General features: G+C 38.3%; 1 protein-coding gene across 12 annotated transcripts in view; it reads left to right on the top strand.

Moving 5' to 3' along the window:
- The window catches only part of HTR1F (5-hydroxytryptamine receptor 1F), a 156,096-nt gene that overhangs the window by 20,057 nt on the left and 115,372 nt on the right, over positions 1-20,667 (top strand). For 4 of the 12 annotated variants that reach the window (XM_038581173.1, XM_038581175.1, XM_038581172.1 and 1 more), the window contains one exon: positions 4,214-4,337. The exons of 5 other annotated variants lie outside the window; for them this stretch is intronic. The gene's annotated coding sequence lies outside the window, so the exon portion shown is untranslated. Of the gene's footprint in view, positions 1-148; positions 3,408-4,213; positions 4,338-7,876; positions 9,929-14,114; positions 18,540-20,667 lie in introns of those variants that run through there. 3 more of the 12 variants (XR_005382038.1, XR_005382039.1, XR_005382042.1) reach the window with 3 other exon arrangements.

Here is a 20,667-nt window from a genome sequence, read left to right as displayed (position 1 = left end):
TCTCTCATGAATAAATAAATAAAATCTTTAAAAAACAAAAATAAAAATAAAAAGCATAAAAAATAATAAGTTAAAGAAGACAAAGGGTAAGATTTCTAAGGTGTTTCAAAATATACGTCAAATTTTTCATCATTCATTGCGTTTGCAGATGCTGCTTCGGTACTACTGCTCATGTTGCTGATGAAGCCATGCTATATAAAGCACAGCTCTGTCAAATCCAGGAGAACTAATAGAAAGATATTCTTTGTCAGACAAGGGATTGACAAGCATTTTTTCTCTGAAAACTCTCTGATAACCTTGAGAATGGCACCCTGCTTTTATAGGATCCCAAAGAGACACCAGTATCAGGAAGGAAAACAAGAGTTTTTGTGATTTACTTTTGGTTGCTTTAAAGAATTATACAAATGGCAGTGTAACTCTGGGAATTCTGTACATATTTATTTGCTTCATGTTTGAAGAGCTCTCAACAGAGAAACCTTAGCTGAGATGTAAATGAATGAATCAGAGAATCTGTAAAGAGCTGTACTAAGTACATGCATATGTAAGACACATCTTCAGACTTTTTTCCACATATTGACAGTACTGATACCAAATGACAGAGTCCAGAGAGTTTGTGATAGGAACTTTAAAAATAATCCATGTACAAGGCAATAGGACTGATGGCAGAATGACAGTGAAGAGTCAACCCACTGTTTAACACAACAAGGTTGCATATTTCCTGTATGTTGAAGGAAAATCTGGACAATTCTGTATTTGAAACATCCTGTCAGTACTGCACCATGAAGGCTGCTCACAGAGTAAGGCAACTCCAGAAGCAGAAGGATCTGTGGAACACAAGAAATTTTGGAAGATGACAGCATAGACTTAAATGTCATCCCAGATCTCCACAGGAGACCTGAAACCCCACCATGCCAAATAATGGGCTCTTAGGCTCCTCCACTACCAGTCCTCCTTCAGCCCCCTCTTCCCTACTCCCCTTTCTCTTCCTCACTCTAGTTATGCTTTCCCATGTTTGTGTATCCCACAGACATTCCATGGAGTCTATAAGCTAAACCAATAATCAACTAGTGAAGAAGTCTAGAGCAAAATATTTAAGGAGGCATTTACTCTCAGGACTCTGTATGTACCTCCTTAAGTTTTGCTCACTAGGAACCTTATTGTTTCATCTCACTTCCATATGCGAGGAAAGGATATAATGGAATGTCTTAGTTCAAGATGCTATAACAACATACCATAGACGTGGTGGTTTACAAGCAACAGAAATTTATTTCTAACAATTCTAGAGGCAAGGAAGTCTCAGATCAAAGTAGTCACAGATTCAGTATCTAGAGCTTGTTTCCTGGTTTACAGATGGTTGTCTTCCTTCTTCTAATCCTCTCAGGGAAGAGGAGAAGAGGGAGCTTTCTGGGCTCTTTTTTAAAGGACACTAATCTCATTCATGAGGGTTCCACCCTCATACCTAATCACTTCCCAAAGGCCCCACCTTCTAATACCATCACATTGAGGATCAGGTTTCAACATAATGAATTTGGGGGAGACATAAATATTCAGTCTTTAGCACGGAGTAACTTTGGAATCCTCTCTGTATGCACTGCAGGAATTTGACTAGCTTTAACAATTTATTGAAACTTATAGAACCTTATCATCAGATTTATTGGTTTTTGTTGCTTTCTGGCTTCAATCTTGGCCTAATATTCGAAGGAACAAGAAAAATATCCTTTAACTTCTTGTTCCCGATAGAACAACATAGAGAGTTTAATTCAGGTTTTTCACTGTTATAAACAGCTCAGTCTCATATGCATACTATTTTACTTCATTTAAATTATTTCTGCATGATAAATATCCAGCAGTAGTATTACTAGTCAAATAATATGAACATTATTGGGACATGTTGCTTATTGCCAAGATTCTTTTGAAAAGAATTTGACAAATTGTTATTGTAAATTTGTATGGTTGTATTCATTTCTCCACAACCTGATTCACATAAAAGAATTTAATTGCTAATCCAATTGGCATAAGACAATAAGATTTTATTCTCAACCCTTGAATATTTTTATATATTTGTGTCAATTGGTTTATCTTTTGGCTTATTTTCATAGGGCAGTTTTATTTTTCATCCAGATTTGTGAGTTTGGATCTTTTAGGTTCATAGAAGGATGCTAGAATTTTAGTAAATTATCTCATTAACTAGACTCTTATTTTTCTTCTTTTTTTCCTTTGAAATCACTATTATAGTGTTATTCCTTTTCAAAGTATCTTCTGGTTTTGTTTTGTTTTTTTTTTCCCTGCTCATGCTGGTTATGGCAAATTGTAGAAAGAAATATAACTGGAAAATTAAATAATTTATTTATTAATAAAAAAACTTTATGATTAACCAGTATCCCCATCATGCCAACATATAAGATCATAAAGTTTTAATGTTTGTAATAATAAAAGAACATTAGCTCTATGAAGTAAAATGTTTTTATATTTTATAAATATCCTAAAATGAGATTCAGTATTAATTACTGTTTCTACCAAAATCCATGCTTAAGATTGACAAACTACAGACTTTAGTAAAATTAAGACAAATTTAATATTGAATGTGAAAAACTTAATTCAAATTTATTGGACCTCTTTTCAAGGATATTGCACTGAAAATTTTAATTTTTAACTTTAATATTCTGCTTTTTTTACATTTCTGTATAGATATTTTAATTTCCTTTTGAGCAGTAGAAATACTTCAACCCAACTTTGGGAAGTAATAATAATGAGCAAGACTAAATCTTAAAATCTGATAGACAAAAGTGAAATAAATAGACATGAATAGATATTTTAATAACATTAGTTTCCTAGAATTATGAACCATTTTACCATGATTTATAATTAAATTCAGAGAATGGGATGTATTGCTTACTGCTATTTCCAAGATGTTGAGAAATATGCATTAAGATAGTCACATATCATCAAAGGTGCAATTAGATATTTGGAAATAGAGTAATATGTTGCTTTAGAATAGTTACTTAATAGCACTTCATAAAAAGATGGATAAAAAAGATGGATCATATTTTTACATTGTTTAAATTTAAGAAGTAAAATGTAAGGAATAAGTTTGAGAGTTGATACTGGTACACTTGGTTTAAATGAACCTCATAAATGTGTTATTATTTTTAGTTACTATTAATGTTACTAGTTTCTATCTTAAAGGCAAAGGAATAAACCCAGAATAAAGTGGCTAAGATTTACAAATTTGACCAGCAGTAGTATTTATTACCCTATTTGTGTTTTGTAAGTTTTGCATGACCATTTGAATACTAATTCAGGTAAAACTAATAAATTTATCTTGAATGATACTAAATATGACCAAATCAAAAGTCAGTGTAAGCACTCTGGAACATGCCAAATAAAACAATTTTTTTTAAATCAAAGGTTATATTCATTGATTTCCTGATTAATACAAGCAATAATAGGATTGCCAATTTTAAAACAAAGGCTTAAAATAAGTTATATTTATACAATCCTTATATTTTTCAAGTTACTTCCAAAGATTTTATCAACTCTGTGAATTAGGAAAGACCAAAATTATTGGCTACTTTTTTTTTCCCATGAGAAATTGACCCCAGCTGACATAGCTAGCAACCTTATGGTATTCTATCCTTAATCCCACAAAGCGTGAATGTAGTATGCTATTAACTCATTCTGTATTAAATGTTAATGATTTGATGTCCCACACCTGCTAGAAAAGAGCCCTCCCATAATCCCAAAAATCTCAAATATTTGTGATTGCCTTTCCGTTTTTGATAGCACTAGTCTTGCTCCCCTGTGTAGAATAGTTTCATAAGGAGCAGGTCAATGAATTCATTCTCTCAAATGTCATAATTAAATTTGTTCCCAGTTCTCTATCTTATCCAATGTCTGGTAAATATTGTTATAAATGTTCATTACAAAAAGAATAGCCAAATATCCTTATTTAGTATGCATTGCATAACACAGCTATTACAGTTTATATTTTCTCTCTCTCTCACCACACACACATACACACACACACACACACACATACACACACACCTTTTTCTCTTCTTTGATTTCTAAACCTGATGTTTCACTTTTAAAAGTGGCTATTGGTGGGGGAGGAAGTGGAAGGACTACATCAGTACATCAGAGACAGGGTATATTTTGGCTGGAAAAGTTTTGGGAGAATATAAAAGAAATAATTTCATTTATTTTTTTTAAGGAGAAGCTAAGAAGAGAGGGTGAGATTAAGTGGACTGTGAGCCTCTCGCTGACTTCTCACAAGAGCAGGAACGTGAGGAGGCAGAGTGGTGATAAAAACCAGTGATTCAATCTATCACAATATGGTGAGCATTCTCAGATTTAAATGATGAAGAAAAATAAGTTGTGAATTAAGGAGAATATGATTTAAAAAACAATGTAGTAAATCAAAGAACTAAAAGCAGAAGTGACAATGGGGATTATGAGAGTCATGAATACTGTTTCTAGGAAGGGCCACCACCACTGACTAATTGGTTCACTAATGGTGAGTAGTGTTTAAAGGTGCAAGGAAGATAGCCCCAAGAATCTACTGGAAGCAGCTAGAACTTAGGATGTTGCTAAGAGAACATTTGAGTGAGTGAACATGAATGAAAGAAAAAGTAAATTAAGAAAAATTCTTCTAGAAAATGAAAAAGACACAAAATACAGTATCAGAAAGAAAACCAAAGAATATCAGATTCTTAATAATTTTAATAATCATCATCACTTTGAAGATCCGATTTTTCATTTGGAGAGATGAAGTTCTCATTAATAGAATAACAAGTCGGTTTTAACTCTTACCTCTCCATATTTCTGAGACTATTAGATGTCATGGTCAAAGTATTTTAATCACACCCCCTGCTTATCTTACTCAGACTGCTTACTGCCCAGTGTGACGGGACCATTCATAGCTTACCTATGCAATACACAGTCTGCACAACCCATACACATACCTCTGATCCTAAGCATAAATGAGAAATCAAACCACACAACACATGGTGTGGTCTCACCACACAACAAATGGTGTGGTCTCAGGAAAAGCAATGGATTAAGAGTCATAAGATCTTAGATCTATATACCTAGCTGGCTGACATTATTCAAATCAGTCTCTCTGAATCCCTGTGTGTTTATTAGCAAAATGATCATAATAACATTTACCTTCCAAACCTTACACAGTTGTCTGAGTTAATCAAATAATATTTCATAAAATTTCAAGTTTTAAAGAAATACATGTTATTATTTAGGATATATTTTTTTAAGACTGTATTTATTTATCATGAGAGACACACAGAGAGGCAGAGACACAGGCAGAGGGAGAATCAGTCTCCACGCAGGAAGCCCGATGAGGGACTTGATCCCAGGACCCCAGGATCATGCCCTGAGCCAAAGGCAGATGCTCAACCATTGAGCCACCCAGGCGTCCCTATTATTTAGGATATTAATGCACTATTAGATAACTCTGTTGCCATATATATATGGATTTTAATAGTTGTTAACAAACAGTCTGGCATACTATATCATGTAAGCTACAATTCCAAACTAGAAGTATTTATTTAATAAATGAACAATTTTTTTTTGCTAAATGGATAGCCAAAATATTACTGTCTATGAAATTACTTTAAAGTTTATACTAATTTGTAATTCTATATATTAGATTTTTAAAGCCCAGTGGTTCCCAGTTTCCTTAATATTCTTTTAAAAAGTTTTTTATTTTCCCAGGGTATTGATTCTCAGTGTTGATAGAGAATATCAACAATTTATAGGCCCATGCAGTCTACTTTGCAGTTTATTGTCCTTTTCAGGACCTCAAGATGTAGGAAATGCTCTTGGAATCTCAGTCCTTTTCCCTTCTTTACCTACATTCATATTATCTCAACTTTTCCCATGGCTTAAAAAATTTACATATACAGAGGTTTTCCAAATTTATAGCCTCAGTTCTGAATTCTCCATGACCTCTAGACTTAGACACCACATGGCCCTGCACCATCTTTGTATATCCAGTCTATATCTCCAGATAACTTCTCAGTGTTCTATCTAAAATTGTTTCTCCCAATTTTCCCTATTTTTCTTAGAGTGTCACTAAATCCTCAGTTGCTTAAGTCAAAAATATGGGTGTCATTCGTGACCCCTTCCTTTCCCTCTCATCCTCATTCAATCCATCATCAAGTCCTACTGATTCTACTATAATATATATCCCTTATCATGTCCTATAAAATCTACATGATCATATTCCTGGCCACTATTTTAAGCTCATCTATGTAAAATAGGCCTTTTTACTTGGCACTCTTCATAGCACAAAGTCTTCTTGGATATTATATTTCTATTTATGTGGGTTTCTTATTGTCTCTCTCCCCTATTAGGAAAGGACTTGTCCAGTTTTATTCTCAGGTCCATACATACAGTACTGCCTGGCACAATAATACTTGTGAATGAATTAATTCAATTGTATGAATTCATCAGTGGAAACAGTCTTGGAATCTATGGGAATCAGATTAAACAGCTGTATATGATCATCAGTGTGCTAGGTGTGCTTCCATAAATCTAGTCTTTGTTTACAAAATACATCCTTGGCATCCCTTTTGAATACAGAGAACCAAAAATATATTGATTCAAAGATATAATTCTGCCTATTTTCAGCTCAGGTTAATTCTGTATGGAAGCTCTCAAAAACTAAAAAAGGGAAAGCCATTTTTGTTTCTGTTTGAATTCTTCATCTCTCCAACTTCCATCCCTACCTCCTGAATATTTATACTTAGGAACAATATACTTCTTTCCTTTCATAGCCAAAAATGATGTTTAGACTTGATGATATGATCATAAAAAGTAATGTTATGCCAAATCCTTTCAAATTGTGCAATAGCTAAAGCACATAAAAATATGTCATGATGGAAAAATCTGTTCTCCTACTCTTCAAATCTCTTATTTGCCCCAACAACTTTTCAGACAAGAGCCATAATAAATTAACTTTGCAGTGGATTCACATCCACAAAAGTAGTGTCTGCTTCAAAGCTTTAAGTTGTATTTGATATATTTAAATAATCCCAAATAATAACCCCCAGAGTTGTCTGGACCTGACTGATAATGAATTTTATAGCTTAGTATATATAGTGTTCATTTGCTTGGGCTTGCAATAAATTAACTACCAATAAATGTATGAAATGTGGTATGGTAAAATCTCTGGTTTCTCTCTTCTGAATTTATATGAGTAATTACTAAAGCATGTCTCATTGTTTTCAGGTCAAACTTAACCTCCTGATCATGGTACTTGTACCTCCACCCATATCCTATATGTTGGTTGATGGTATCTTTTATATTCAGTCTCCCAAACCAGAAGATTCATTTCTTAATGCCCAGCTTTCCTTCATTTCATATACCTATTGGGTCACCATATCCTCTCAGTTCTACTTACAAAATATCTCTGGCATCTCTTCCCTTTTCTCCAGCACTGTGACTTCTTCAAAAGATTGACCATTCTAGTCTCACAGAGGTGTTTTTACCTGGTGTCTGACTGTACCACACCTTCCCTGTAAAACCAGAGAGGGGTCATCTCAGAATCATGTCCCTAAGAAGCAGTAAGGTTTGGAAATGGTAGGTGGAGAGATGCTACTTTGAGATAGGAAATTCTACCAAAAAAAAAAAAAAAAAAACGTAAGTAATGATAGGAGACAGGCAGAGTTTCAGATCCTATCTTTGTCTCTACCAGTGGCCATCCCAGGCAAGCCCCTCTCTGGAACTTAATATAACCATATTTGACTTTGAGATGATAATTCACACTTCATAGGATTATTGTAAAAATTATATAAGATCGTGTTACTAAAAGATATTCATTGACATGTATTCTATGTTTCTGCAAATTCTCTTCTAGAATAGCTGGAAGCTATATCCCTTCATGCTGTTGTCTTGCTCTGTATATATCAGTGATTCTTTCTCAGGATGCCTTGGGTGGCTCAGGAATCAAGTCCTGCATTGGGCTTCCTAAGAGGAACCTCCTGTGCCTATGTCTCTGCCTCTCTCTCTCTCTCTGTCTCTCATGAATAATAAATAAAATATTTTTTAAAATGTCTCTCTAGGTGAGAAACAAAAATACACATTTTTTTCAGCATTCTCTCCCCTAGCCTTGCATATTTTTCCAAGCTCACTTCTGACACTTTTTCTTAGCTGCTTGACTTTCTTTTTTCACTCCTTTGTACCCACATGACCAGTCTCTCCAATTAGAATGCCTCTCACCACTTTCTGCTTTATGTCCAGTGAATGCCCAGTAGTTTCAGATAAAGTTCTTTATAAAGTTTTGTCAGCCTAGGCCTCATCCCAGTTAGTTTTTCTCAGCTAGTATTCCCCTTACACTTTGATATGTCTCTATAAGCATATATCTTGTCATATTGATACTGTTTATATACTCTTTGTCTTACCCACTATCAAATAAATTCTTTGAATGGATGACAGTACCACACCACCTAAAATATGCTTGAGGTTCATAAATAATGAATGGCCAATGGAAGGTGTTATTATCATTATTCCTGTTCCCTCTATCTATTGAAAAATTTATTTCCAAGATTTTGTCAAACCATACTACCTATTTTAACTCTATATCATAAACAAATATTATTTTTATGTAAAGCTATTTTCATGTAATTCTGAACATCAAGATTTAAAAGCCTAAACAAATACTCAAATACTCACTCTGGTATGTCTGGGTTTCTCATTTGCATAAAAATAATGTTCTGCAATGAGATTTTAAGATTAGAAATTTCCGAGGGGGCAGGGCAAGCTGGCGCAGGAGTAGGGTCCTCACCTGACCCGGCCCTGCCCACTCACCTAGATAACTTCCAAACATCCCGAACACCTATGAATTCGACCTGAGATTTAAAGAGAGAATGGTTGGACGCTACAGAGGGAAGGCTTTTCGCTTCTAACAAGATAGGAAGGCAGAAAAAAATAAAATAAAGAAGAATCGAGTGGGGGAGGGGCATCACGAGGAGCCGGGCTAAGGGGGGTGGCAGGAGCCTCGGGACAGGAGAGCCCCGCCCGGAGATGCGGGAACTTTAAAAATCCACACGGATCCTTCCCGGGGGGAAAGTGCTCAGCAGAGAAATAGGGCAGAAGCGCAGGAGGGGCGGGGATGCCTCCAGTCTCCCGGGGTCACTGGGAGAGGAGGGCGCCGGGGAGAGCGCACCCACACTGTAGCCAATCTCGGGAAAGGGCTGGACCGCTGCCAGGCAGGTCCTGGGGTGAAGCCGGTCAGTCAGTGGGGGGCTCTGGGCAGAGGGGTCTATGCCCTGCTGCCTTTGGGAGCTGCGCCCGGGAGAGCAATTCCAGTAGTGCAGGCTCTGGATCCCAAGGCGCCAGGGACACAGACCCTGAGCCTGCGCTACCCCTGGGACAAGTGGAGGTGGGGAGGGCCCAGGACAGCAAGGACTCTCCTGCCACTGGGCACCCCCGAGCTGTACAGGTCAGCGCCCCCACTTGGGGAGCACGTAGAGCAGTGTGGACTGGGAGCTGCGGGTGCTTACTGGGGGAGCTGACTTCAGGGCTAGAGACCTGGATTCCACCAGTGTTGTTGATCCTCCTTGTGTCACCCTGTGCCTGGGGCGAGGGGGGGCGGCGAGGGGACAGGGGCCTCACCGGATAAACAGCTCCAACTGAGCCCCCGGCAGAGGGGCAGTCATCTCCACCCCCCCACCCCGTGCATACACCTGAGAGCACAGCAGGCCCCTCCCCTCAGAAAACCAGCTGGAAGGACAGAGGAAGAGCAAGTTCTCGACCAAGCAGCGCTGGAAGGCTCCAGGGGAAATCAAGGGATTTACACTATATAGAACCAGAAGGTACCCCCATCCCCCTCTTTTTTCATTTTTATAGCAGCCTAAAAATTTCCAATATTTTTTCTCTTTTCCCACCTTAACTACAATATTTTACCAACTCTTCATTTTTAAGTTTCTTCCTTTTTGACTTTCATATTTCTACAATTACAGGTCTTAGATATATTTTCCACTTCTAGATTCCCTTCAACATAATTTAATTTTGGGAGATATATGAGATACAGGCTTTGGTTTTGTGTTTTTTGTTTTCTCTGCCTCCTTTTGTTCTACAATGGTGGAGGTCATACCTTCTAAAACATGACCAGCATGCACCCAGAACCAAGTGGGATACCATGCTGGTTCATTCTGTTAGATTATATTCTCTATTCCTGCCCCCCTCTTTAATCTCATTTATGTTTTGGTGGTCAGTGTTGGGGCTCTCTATAAATATTTCTGGTCTATGTAAATTTGGGACTGAGCATCTTCTAATATGCTTAGAACTTAATATACTCAGAACCAAGAGGATAGCCCTTTAGGACCTCTCAGGTAGACTACATTCTCCCTCCACTATAACTTCTTCACCACTGCCATTTCCTGGTCCGTCCCACCCCCCACCCCCACCCCCCGCCCTTTATCTCCTCTTTTTTTTTCTCTCTTTTTTTTTCCTCTTTATTTGTGCTTTTTCTCTTCTCTTTTTCTTTTCTCTTTTTTTTTTCTCCCTTGGGATTCTTGGCCTTTTCTTTTTTGCTATTTTCTTTTAAAGTTTGTTTTTCACTTTAGTGCTCCTTTTGTTTTATTCTGTTATGACCTTCTTTTTCATTTTCTGGTCTCTGACCTCATCAGAGTAATCTAGGGTGGAATTTAACTTAGGTCGTAGTTGACATTTTTAACTCACCGCACTCATACAACCACTCTGCACTGACCAAAATGACTAGAAGGAAGAACTAACCAGAAAAGAAAGAATCAGAACCAGTACTCTCTGCCCCAGAGTTACGAATATGGATTACAATTCGAAGTCAGAGCCAATTCAGAAGCACAATTATAAAGTTACTGGTGGCTCTGGAAAAAAGCATTAAGAACTCTAGAGACTTTGTTACTGCAGAATTTAGATCTAATCAGGCTGAAATTAAAAATCAATTAAATGAGATGCAATCCAACTGGAGGTCTGAATGACTAGGGTTAATTACGTGGAAGAGAGAATGAGTGACATAGAAAACAAGTTGATGGCAAGGAAGGAAGCTGGGGAAAAAGAGAAAAAAAAAATTAAAAGACCCTGAGGAAAGGTTAAGGGAAATAAATGACAGCCTCAGAAGGAAAAATCTACGTTTAATTGGGGTTCCAGAGGGCGCTGAAAGGGACAGAGGACCAGAAAGCATATTTGAACAAATCATAGCTGAGAATGTCCCTTACCTGGGGAAGGAAACAGGCATTCAGATCCAGGAGATAGAGCAGTTCCCCCCCAAAATCAATAAAAACCATTCAACACCTCAATATTTAATAGTGAAATTTGCAAATTCCAAAGATAAAGAGAAAAGCCTTAAAGCAGTGAGGGACAAGAGATTCTTAACTTATATGGGGAGAAATCCCAGATTAATAGCAGACTTCTCCACAGAGACATGGCAGGCCAGAATGGGCTGACAGCATATATTCAGGGTACTAAATGAGAAGAACATGCAGCCAGGAATACTTTATCCAGCAAGCTGTCATTCAGAATAGAAGGAGAAATAAAGAGCTTCCAGGATAGGCAGAAACTGAAAGAATATGTGACCACCAAACTGGCTCTGCAAGAAATATTAAGGAGGACCCTATAAAAGACAGAAGAAGCCCAAAGAAACAGTTCTCAGAAACAGGGACTGAATAGGTATTATGATGACAGTACATTCATATCTTTCAATAGTTACTCTGAATATGAATGGGTTAAATGATCCCATCAAAAGACACAGGGTTTCAGACTGGATAAAAAAAGCAAGACCTATCTATTTGCTGTCTACAAGAGACTCATTTTAGACCTAAGGACACCTAGAGCCTGAAAATGAAAAGGTGGAGAACCATTTACCATTCAAGTGGTCCTCAAAAGAAAGCAGGGGTAGCCATCCTCATATCCGATAAATTAAGTTTATCCCAAAGACTGTAGTAAGAGATGGAGAGGGACACTATATCATACCTAAAGGGTCTATCCAACAAGAAGACCTAACAAACATGAATATTTATCCCCCAAATGTGGGAGCTGCCAAGTATATCAATTAATATTCAAAGTAAAGGCATACTTAGATAATAACACACTAATAGTAGGAGATTTCAACATGGTACTTTCTGCAAATGACAGATGTTCTAAGCAGAACATGAACCAAAGAAACAAGGGCCTTAAAGATACCCTGGACCAGATGGATTTCACAGATATTTACAGAACTTTCCACCGAATGCTACTGAATACACATTCTTCTCAAGTGCACATGGAACTTTCTCAGAATAGACCACGTATTGGGTCACAAATCACTCTCAACTGATACCAAAAGATTGGGTTGTCCCCTGCATATTTTCAGACCACAATGCTTTGAAACTAGAACTCAATGATAAGAATAAATTTGGAAGAAATTCAAACACATATATTTAAAGAGCATCTTACTAAAAGATGAATGGGCCAATCAGGAAATTAGATAAGAATTAAAAAGATTCATGGAAACTAATGAAGATACAGCCATTCAAAGTCTTTGGGATACAGCTAAAGCAGTCCTAAGAGGGAAATAAATCAAAATACAAGCCTCCCTCAAAAACTTGGAAAAAACTCAAATACACAAGGTATTTGGAATGCATTTGGAGAAAGAACAGCACATAAAGCCTACACCAACCAGAAGAAGAGCGATAATAAAGATTCGAGCAGAAATCAATGATATAGAGACCAGAACTACAGAGCAGATCAACAAAACCAGGAGTTGGTTCTTTGAAAGAATTAATAAGATAGATAAACATCTAGCCAGCCTTATTAAAAAGAAAAAAGACTCAAATTAATAAAATAATGAATGACAAGGAATAGATCACAACCAATACCAAGGAAATTTAAACAATTTTAAAAATGTATTATGAGCTATAAGCCAACAAATTAGGCAATCTAGAAGAAATGGAGGCGTTTCTGGAAAACTACAAATAACCAAACAGAAACAGAATCATCTTTCTTGAACAGAAAGATAAAGAAAACCTGCACAGGCCAATAACCAGTGAGGAAGTTGAAGCAGTCATCAAAAACCTCCCAAAACACAAAAGTCCAGGGCTAGATGGTAAACATTAACAAGACAGGAAACAACAAATGTTGGAGAGGATGTGGAGGAAGAGGAACCCTCTTGCACTGTTGGGAATGTGAACTGGTGCAGGCACTCTGGAAAACTGTGTGGAGGTTCCTCAAAGAATTAAAAATAGAGCTGCACTATGACCCAGCAATTGCCCTGCTGGGGATTTACCCCAAAGATGCAGATGCAGTGAAATGCTGGGACACCTGCACCCTGATGTTTATAGCAGCGATGTCCACAATAGCCAAACTGTGGAAGGAATTTGGTGTCCATCGACAGGTGAATGGATAAAGAAGATGTGGTCTATATATACAATGGAATATTACTCAGCCATCAGAAATGATGAGTACCCACCATTTGCTTCGACGTGGATGGAACTGGAGGATTTTATGCTGAGTGAAGTAAGTCAATCGGAGAATGACAAACATTACATGGTTTCACTCATATGGGGAATATAAAAAATAATGAAAGGGATTATAGGGGAAAGTAGAGAAATTAGTGTGAAATATCAGAGAGGGTGGACAAAACATGAGAGACTCCTAACCCTGGGAAACTAACAAGGGGTAGTGGAAGGGGAGGTGGGCAGGGGGATGAGGTGACTTGTGAAGGGCACTGAGGGGGGCACTTGATGCGATGAGTACTGGGTATTATACTATGTGTTGGAAAATCGAACTTCAGTTTAAAAATTAAAAAAATAGAAATTTCAAAGTCCTGGTTTTTTTTAAAAAATCGCCCTTAGTAAAAATTAATCATATTTTAGGCACTTTATTTAAATAAATTAGAAAACATTAAAGCATAATTTCATCAACCTTCAAAATAATCCCTCACCTTTTATTCCCAAATTTCTTTCATATTACAAATTGGTGCTGAAAGAGGTATCTTCCTTTATAGCCTTGAGAAATACTTCTTCCTTGGAAAAGGATGAGGTGATGTGGGAATAACCAGCATCCCCCTATTGTACCACATTTAGCCTCAAGGCCAAAGGTGACCACACACATCCACAATCTGTATCTTTCTCTCCTAGGATAACTTAATGAACTTCTATGGTTCCCTGCACTGGGTCTTCATCACTAAGGAAAAGGTCAGAGAGAGAAAAGTATTTGAGCCTCTAGCCAGCAAGCCTAATATATGGTAGATCTAGACCATAATGTTTGAAGAATTTTTATAATATTATATGGGGAGGAGTAGGGTAATTGTACGGTCTCTTCCCATACATGTGATGTGTTTATATTTTTACATTATTTTAAGATCTTTTTATAAATCTTGCCGTATCTCCTAAGAAATTTGGTAGGTTATCTATGTTTTTACATTCTTCGGTTTGTGTATGAAAATTTTCAAGAACCCACTCTATAAAATAAACGACAAAGTGAGGAACTTGTACTTTGTACTTCCTGACAGAACATGAGTTGAGTGTCATTCAAGTTCAATTAGTGAATCATTAAAAATATTAGTCTCATGCCTGGGGAAGATAAGAATATCTTTAGCTCCTTTTCATTACTTTAAAAGGAATTTTCTAACAAAGTTTAAGTATAAATATGACTCTTAATTATCTATAGCAATGGGGAATGGAAAATTTAAACCTATAGATAATCAAAAATTTTATTTAATGAGCACATTACACATTTCTTCCCAATGAGCTTCTTAATGCTGCTCAGGGTTGAGAATTAACTAGTGTGAATTCTATCTTTTTGTATTTGACACTTCACCCATGGAGGATGAAGTCATCAGTGGTAAATTAGGCACTCAATAGAGAGTAGACAGAAAAGATTGAAACCAGAAACCAAAGGACTTAAATCACCCAGAAAATTCACATCTAGTCCCTGAAATTTTAAAATAAAATAATTTTTCATTTTGGTTTTATTACAGCAATGAACATTCTAAGAAGTAAATACAAAACATTTTGAGTGTGTGGATTTTCTATAAAAGATTATCTCTTATCATTTGAAAGTATAGATTAGTATCTTTGATTCAACTTTCTGAATCAAACAGTGAAAAAACTATTTCATACTGTCTGAGGTCCATTCCTTCCTGAGCAACAAAACAGAGAAAAAGAAAAAGAAATTTTCTGTTTTCCTTTTGGTTTTTTCAGGTGCTTTTCATCAACAGAAAACCATTTGTAGGTATGGTCCCATTTCAAAGGTAGACAAGTAACAGTTTTTATTTGTGGTGTAAAGTCAGCATGCAAAAAAAAGTTGATAAGATCTTTCCAGATGATATCTTTGGTTCTACCCATCCCTTTGAAAAGACTCACCACCCAGCCAGCCGGTAAAGTCCAGGAAACCTGCAACCACACATAGCTTCCTCCACAGACTCCCCAACACTTCCTACTGCCTATTGCACAACTTCAGTTGTGTCTTGAAACTCTGATAATTTGGTTGGGTGACTTCATGAGAATTAGCCACTAATTTCTGAAGGGGTATTCATTTTCATTTACTATCATTTGAGGATAAGTAATATTCTATATTTGCATGTAACATGCAGAATCTGAAATATTTTCAACAGAACTGTAAATATAATCTCAGCGAAAAGATTAACTATTCCTAGTTTAATATTTGTAACCCCAAAATAGTAGTCTAACATATATAATAGTATTCCCCTAATTTAAACACACTTAACTTTTAATCTTATTTATAAAATAAATCAAGTCATATTAAAAGATTTTAAAAATGAATTTTAAATTTTAAAGTGAAAATAATTTGGCAGAACATATTTTTTTAAAAAAACTCTCCCTGGTCATTTAAATATTTAATATAGACACAAGTTTTTTGTAGTGTTTTACTCTAGAAAATGATTCTAGAGGTATTATAAGCCCCTTAAATCATGTGCAAAAATGTGCATATCCTTGCAGATAATATTTTTGGGGAAAATATAAAATAGCTTACCTCAGAACCATGGCATAAAGTCCGTTTATTATTTCTAAACTCCTCTATGTGTGCAGGTTTTTAAATATAAAAATTATCCATGTGTATGGACTCAATGAAATGTATAAGAATATCAAAGAGTCTATCAGCATATGCTCATAGATATGTTTTCAGAACAGCAGGAATACTCTTGGCCATAAGAGTATAAGAGTATTTACATAAGGTAAATGATATGTATTATAATGATACAATTTTATTACTCATTAGCTCATTTTATTATGCTCAGGTTTATCATTATAACAATATTAATTACTCATGACTTCTCTTGTCCACTTTATGGAAAGAAATTCCTATTTATTGAGAATCCAAATATCTTGAAATTAATAGTAGTAGTAAAATAGATTTGAGAGGATCCATTTAATGAGTATTTAGTGATATCTCACTAAATTTTGGTTGCTTTATTTTAAAATACCCAAAAATATCTTGAGGTTTAAAAAGTGAATGTGCAGTAGAGCTACAAATGTGAGCACCAGCATTATATTGCCACCTATGTCTTGAATTAGGAGACTGATGGACTTGCTCCAGATAATTTGTATGAAAAAGTTTGGGGATAAAAATTAGATCATGTAGCAAAAATGCTTTTCCATGTTTCTTTTTCTAGTTGGTGTTTATGGCACATTTGAAGTAGAAATGGGTCTTAAACATGAGATAAAGTTTCATAAAAGAAAAGGACTGTATCCTATTTGGTGCAGTATTCTCAGAATCTGACATTCAACAAATAATTGGTTAATGAGAAAACAATCAATTGGACAATATATACAGTAAATCAATAGTTATCCTTCTGATTCCTGCACACAGTAGGCACATTGTGTGACCTAAGAAGAGCCTAAATAACTAGATGTTCTTATATAAATGAGAGGAATTTGCTGTTATGATGGACAAATATCATGATACAGAAAAGTGAAACCTAGTTGGAATGCACAAATATTTTGGCCTACCAAGTACCAGTAGTGATAAAAATATTAGTAACTAAGTTTTATAGGGTCCTTGTACTTTAAAGGATATTAAGAAAAATTATATAAACAAAGCAAGGGAGCATGATTTTAATATCTAACAGGCACACTCCAAATTATTTAATAATCTAGAGAATGCGCTTTGTCAAAACGCTGCTGTTCATGAAAATTCCAGATTTGGTTACATGTTAACTTGCAGATGTTTTTCCAACAGAGAAATAATTTCTGTTTTCTGAAGAAAAACAAACCAAACTGTAATGGATTATTACCCAATAGGACATTAATCAGTGTTGAATCCTACCTAGATCTTGTCCTAATAATGTTTCAAATACCCAGATCCTCAAAATGCTGTGAGTCAGCCCTGCCATCTGATTGGTTTATCCATTAATTAGCATGTTGATTAAAATCTTGGACCTATATTTAACTTAAATTTGTAAATGAGTCACGTTGTTAACTTCTAAAAAACTATACTTACACTGTGGATTATTGTACTATTCACCACCACATGAAAATAGGTACTAAAATCATCCACATGCACTATTATTATAACTAACAGCATGATAGGAACTGTCAACACCCCCATAGGAAAACTGAAAATTAGGGAGGTTACATGACTTTCCCAAGGTCACACAATCAGTATGAATTGCAGACTCTAATGCCACAAGCCTGTGGTCTTAACCAGTACGCTGTGACACCTGCCCCAAGGCTAGAAGAAAACTCACAGTGAATAAACTGAACTAAAATCCATGTCTTGTGTGAGTCTGAAAAACATTGTTAAAGGCAAAGTGAATTTATATAAGTACTTCCTTCATTAAATGAATGTGATGATAGATACAATTAATAATTCATATAATGCTAGAACATGTATGATGTATATGTAGACAGACATGTACATACATGCACAGAAATACTCTTTCTTGAAGGAAATGATCATGAGAGTGTATACTCTGCAAATGAAGTCATAATAGAGGCAAAAATCTTTGTCACTCTCACAGAATAAAGCTCAACCTTTTTCAGATCACCCAAAGGTTTCACATTTGACGTTATCAAGAGTTCATATTATAGCAAAATAATGTTTGAAAGTTATATTTGAGATACTCAAAACTTGTATCAAAATACCAGTAATAAAAAGCCTTTGAATGATGGATGAGTAGAAAAAAATATTTGCAAGGTTTTGGTTTCTTTGTTTACTGTTTTGTTTGGTTTTGCCTTCAAACTGGCAAACTTCAGCCTTGTATGACAGTTTAAGTGTCTTGAAATCACCATTTCTTACTTGAAGTTTCTTCTTTAGGGTGTGAGAGTCTGAATCAAGAACCCCTTTTCTTTAACTGTTAAGGAAAGGCCATTGAATGAGAGATTTTTGCATCTTGTTTAGACTGAAGTTGCAAAGGATAATACTATCTGTCTTTGTGGTGTTCTTTATCCTGGCTATAAATTGCTTGGAAAATTGCCATTATTTACACTGTTGGACTCTGATTACTTGAAAATCGTTTATAAATAAAAGCATTTAAGAGCAAACAGACTTCTGTCTCTTTTAAGTGCCTAGAATGTTCCCAAACTGGAACTTGGAAAAATAAAAATAAAAGCATTAACTGTTTTCCTCTTAAAGCTGTTTCCCAAATGTTGCCCCTGTGCTTACTATATCAAAACAACCTAATCCACCTGTTAAAAAAAAAAAAAAGTATAATTCTTGGCTTTGTTCCTGACCTCATGGATCAGAACTTCTGAGTTGGGAACTACTGAGTTGGGACAGTATTACAACGAGGACTTAAAAAAAAAAGTCCTCTCTATATTCATACAACTTGGACTTCTACACAGATTCTTAACTTTTCACTCTGAAAAAGCATCCACTTACATTTTAAATAAGCAACTTAGGAATAGGAGTTCACATGCTAAATTCTATTAACTTTAGGAATGCCTGATTGGCTCAGCGGTAGAGCATCTGCCTTTGGCTCAGGGCGTGATCCCAGAATGCCTGGATCAAGTCCAGCATCGGGCCCCCTGCGGAGAGCCTGCTTCTCCCTCAGCCTCTCTCTGTGTGTCTCATGAATAAATAAATAAAGTCTTTTTAAAAAATAAAAAATAAATTCTATTAATTTTAATTTTAAAGGAAAGTTATTTTGTTCTATCTTTAAAAAATATATAGATTAGACACTTAACTCGGGAGAACATTTTGTTTTTATGTATGGCAAGAAACTACTTAGTAAAGGAGGAGGAGTCAGGATGGTGGAAGAGTAGGGTCCCCAATCACCTGTCCCCACCAAAGTACCTAGATAACCTTCAAATCATCCTGAAAATCTACGAATTCGTCCTGAGATTTAAAGAGAGACCAGCTGGAATGCTGCACTGAGTAGAGTTCGCGCTTCTATCAAGGTAGGAAGACGGGGAAAAAGAAATAAAGACACAAAAGGCCTCCGAGGGGGAGGGGCCCGCGAGGAGCCGGGCTGAGGCCGGGGCGAGTGTCCCCAGGACAGGAGAGCCCCGTCCCGGAGGAGCAGGAGCTGCACCGACCTTCCCGGGGGAAAGGGGCTCCAGGGAGGTGGAGCAGGACCCGGGAGGGCGGGGATGCCCTCGGGCTCCGGGGACACTAACAGACACCTGCGCCCCGGGAGAGTGCGCGGAGCTCCCTAAGGGCTGCAGCGCGCACGGGGGACCCGGAGCAGCTCGGGGGGCTCGGGGGCGGCTCCGCGGAGGGGGCTGCGGGGCGGGAGCAGCTCGGGGGGGGCTCGGGGGCGGCTCCTCGGAGGGGGCTGCGGGGCGGGAGCAGCTGGGGGGGCTCGGGGGGCTCGGGGGCGGCTCCGCGGAGGGGGCTGCGGGGCGGGAGCAGCTGGGGGGGCTCGGGGGCGGCTCCGCGGAGGGGGCTGCGGGGGGGAGCAGCTCGGGGGGCTCGGGGGCGGCTCCGCGGAGGGGGCTGCGGGGGGGAGCAGCTCGGGGGGCTCGGGGGCGGCTCCGCGGAGGGGGCTGCGGGGCAGGAGCAGCTCGGGGGGCTCGGGGGCGGCTCCGCGGAGGGGGCTGCGGGGCAGGAGCAGCTCGGGGGGCTCGGGGGCGGCTCCGCGGAGGAGGCTGCGGGGCAGGAGCAGCTCGGGGGGCTCGGGGGCGGCTCCGCGGAGGGGGCTGCGGGGCGGGAGCAGCTCGGGGGGCTCGGGGGCGGCACCGCGGAGGGGGCTGCAGGGCCGGAGCGCGAATCCAACAGCGCAGGCCCCGGAGCACTCGGCGCCAGGACCCAGCCCAGGATCCGGCCTCCCCCGGGACAGGCAGAGGCCGGGAGGGCCCAGGACAGCGAGGACGCTCCTGCCCCAGCTGAGCAGATCAGCGGCCCCGCCCCGAGCCTCCAGGCCCTGCAGACGGAGAGCTGCGGAGCTACTGCCGGGGCTGACTCCAGGGCTGCAGAGCTGGCCCCGCCACTGCGGTTGTTCCTCCTGGGGCCTCACGGGGTGAACAACCCCCACTGAGCCCTGCACCAGGCAGGGGCAGAGCAGCTCCCCCAAGTGCTAACACCTGAAAATCAGCACAGCAGGCCCCTCCCCCAGAAGACCAGCTAGAATGACAAGGTCCAGGGGAGGTCAAGGGACTTAAAGTATACAGAATCAGAAGATACTCCCCCATGGGTTTTTTTTTTTTCTTTTTGATTTCTGATTGCTTCCCCCACCCTTTTTTTCCTTTCTTTCTTTTTCTTTTTTCCTCTTTTTTTCTTTTATTCATC

The sequence above is a fragment of the Canis lupus genome, chromosome 31 (genome assembly GCF_011100685.1).
Source record: "Canis lupus familiaris isolate Mischka breed German Shepherd chromosome 31, alternate assembly UU_Cfam_GSD_1.0, whole genome shotgun sequence".
Taxonomy (NCBI): Eukaryota; Metazoa; Chordata; class Mammalia; order Carnivora; family Canidae; genus Canis; species Canis lupus.
This window is presented reverse-complemented; position numbering and strand designations above follow the sequence as displayed.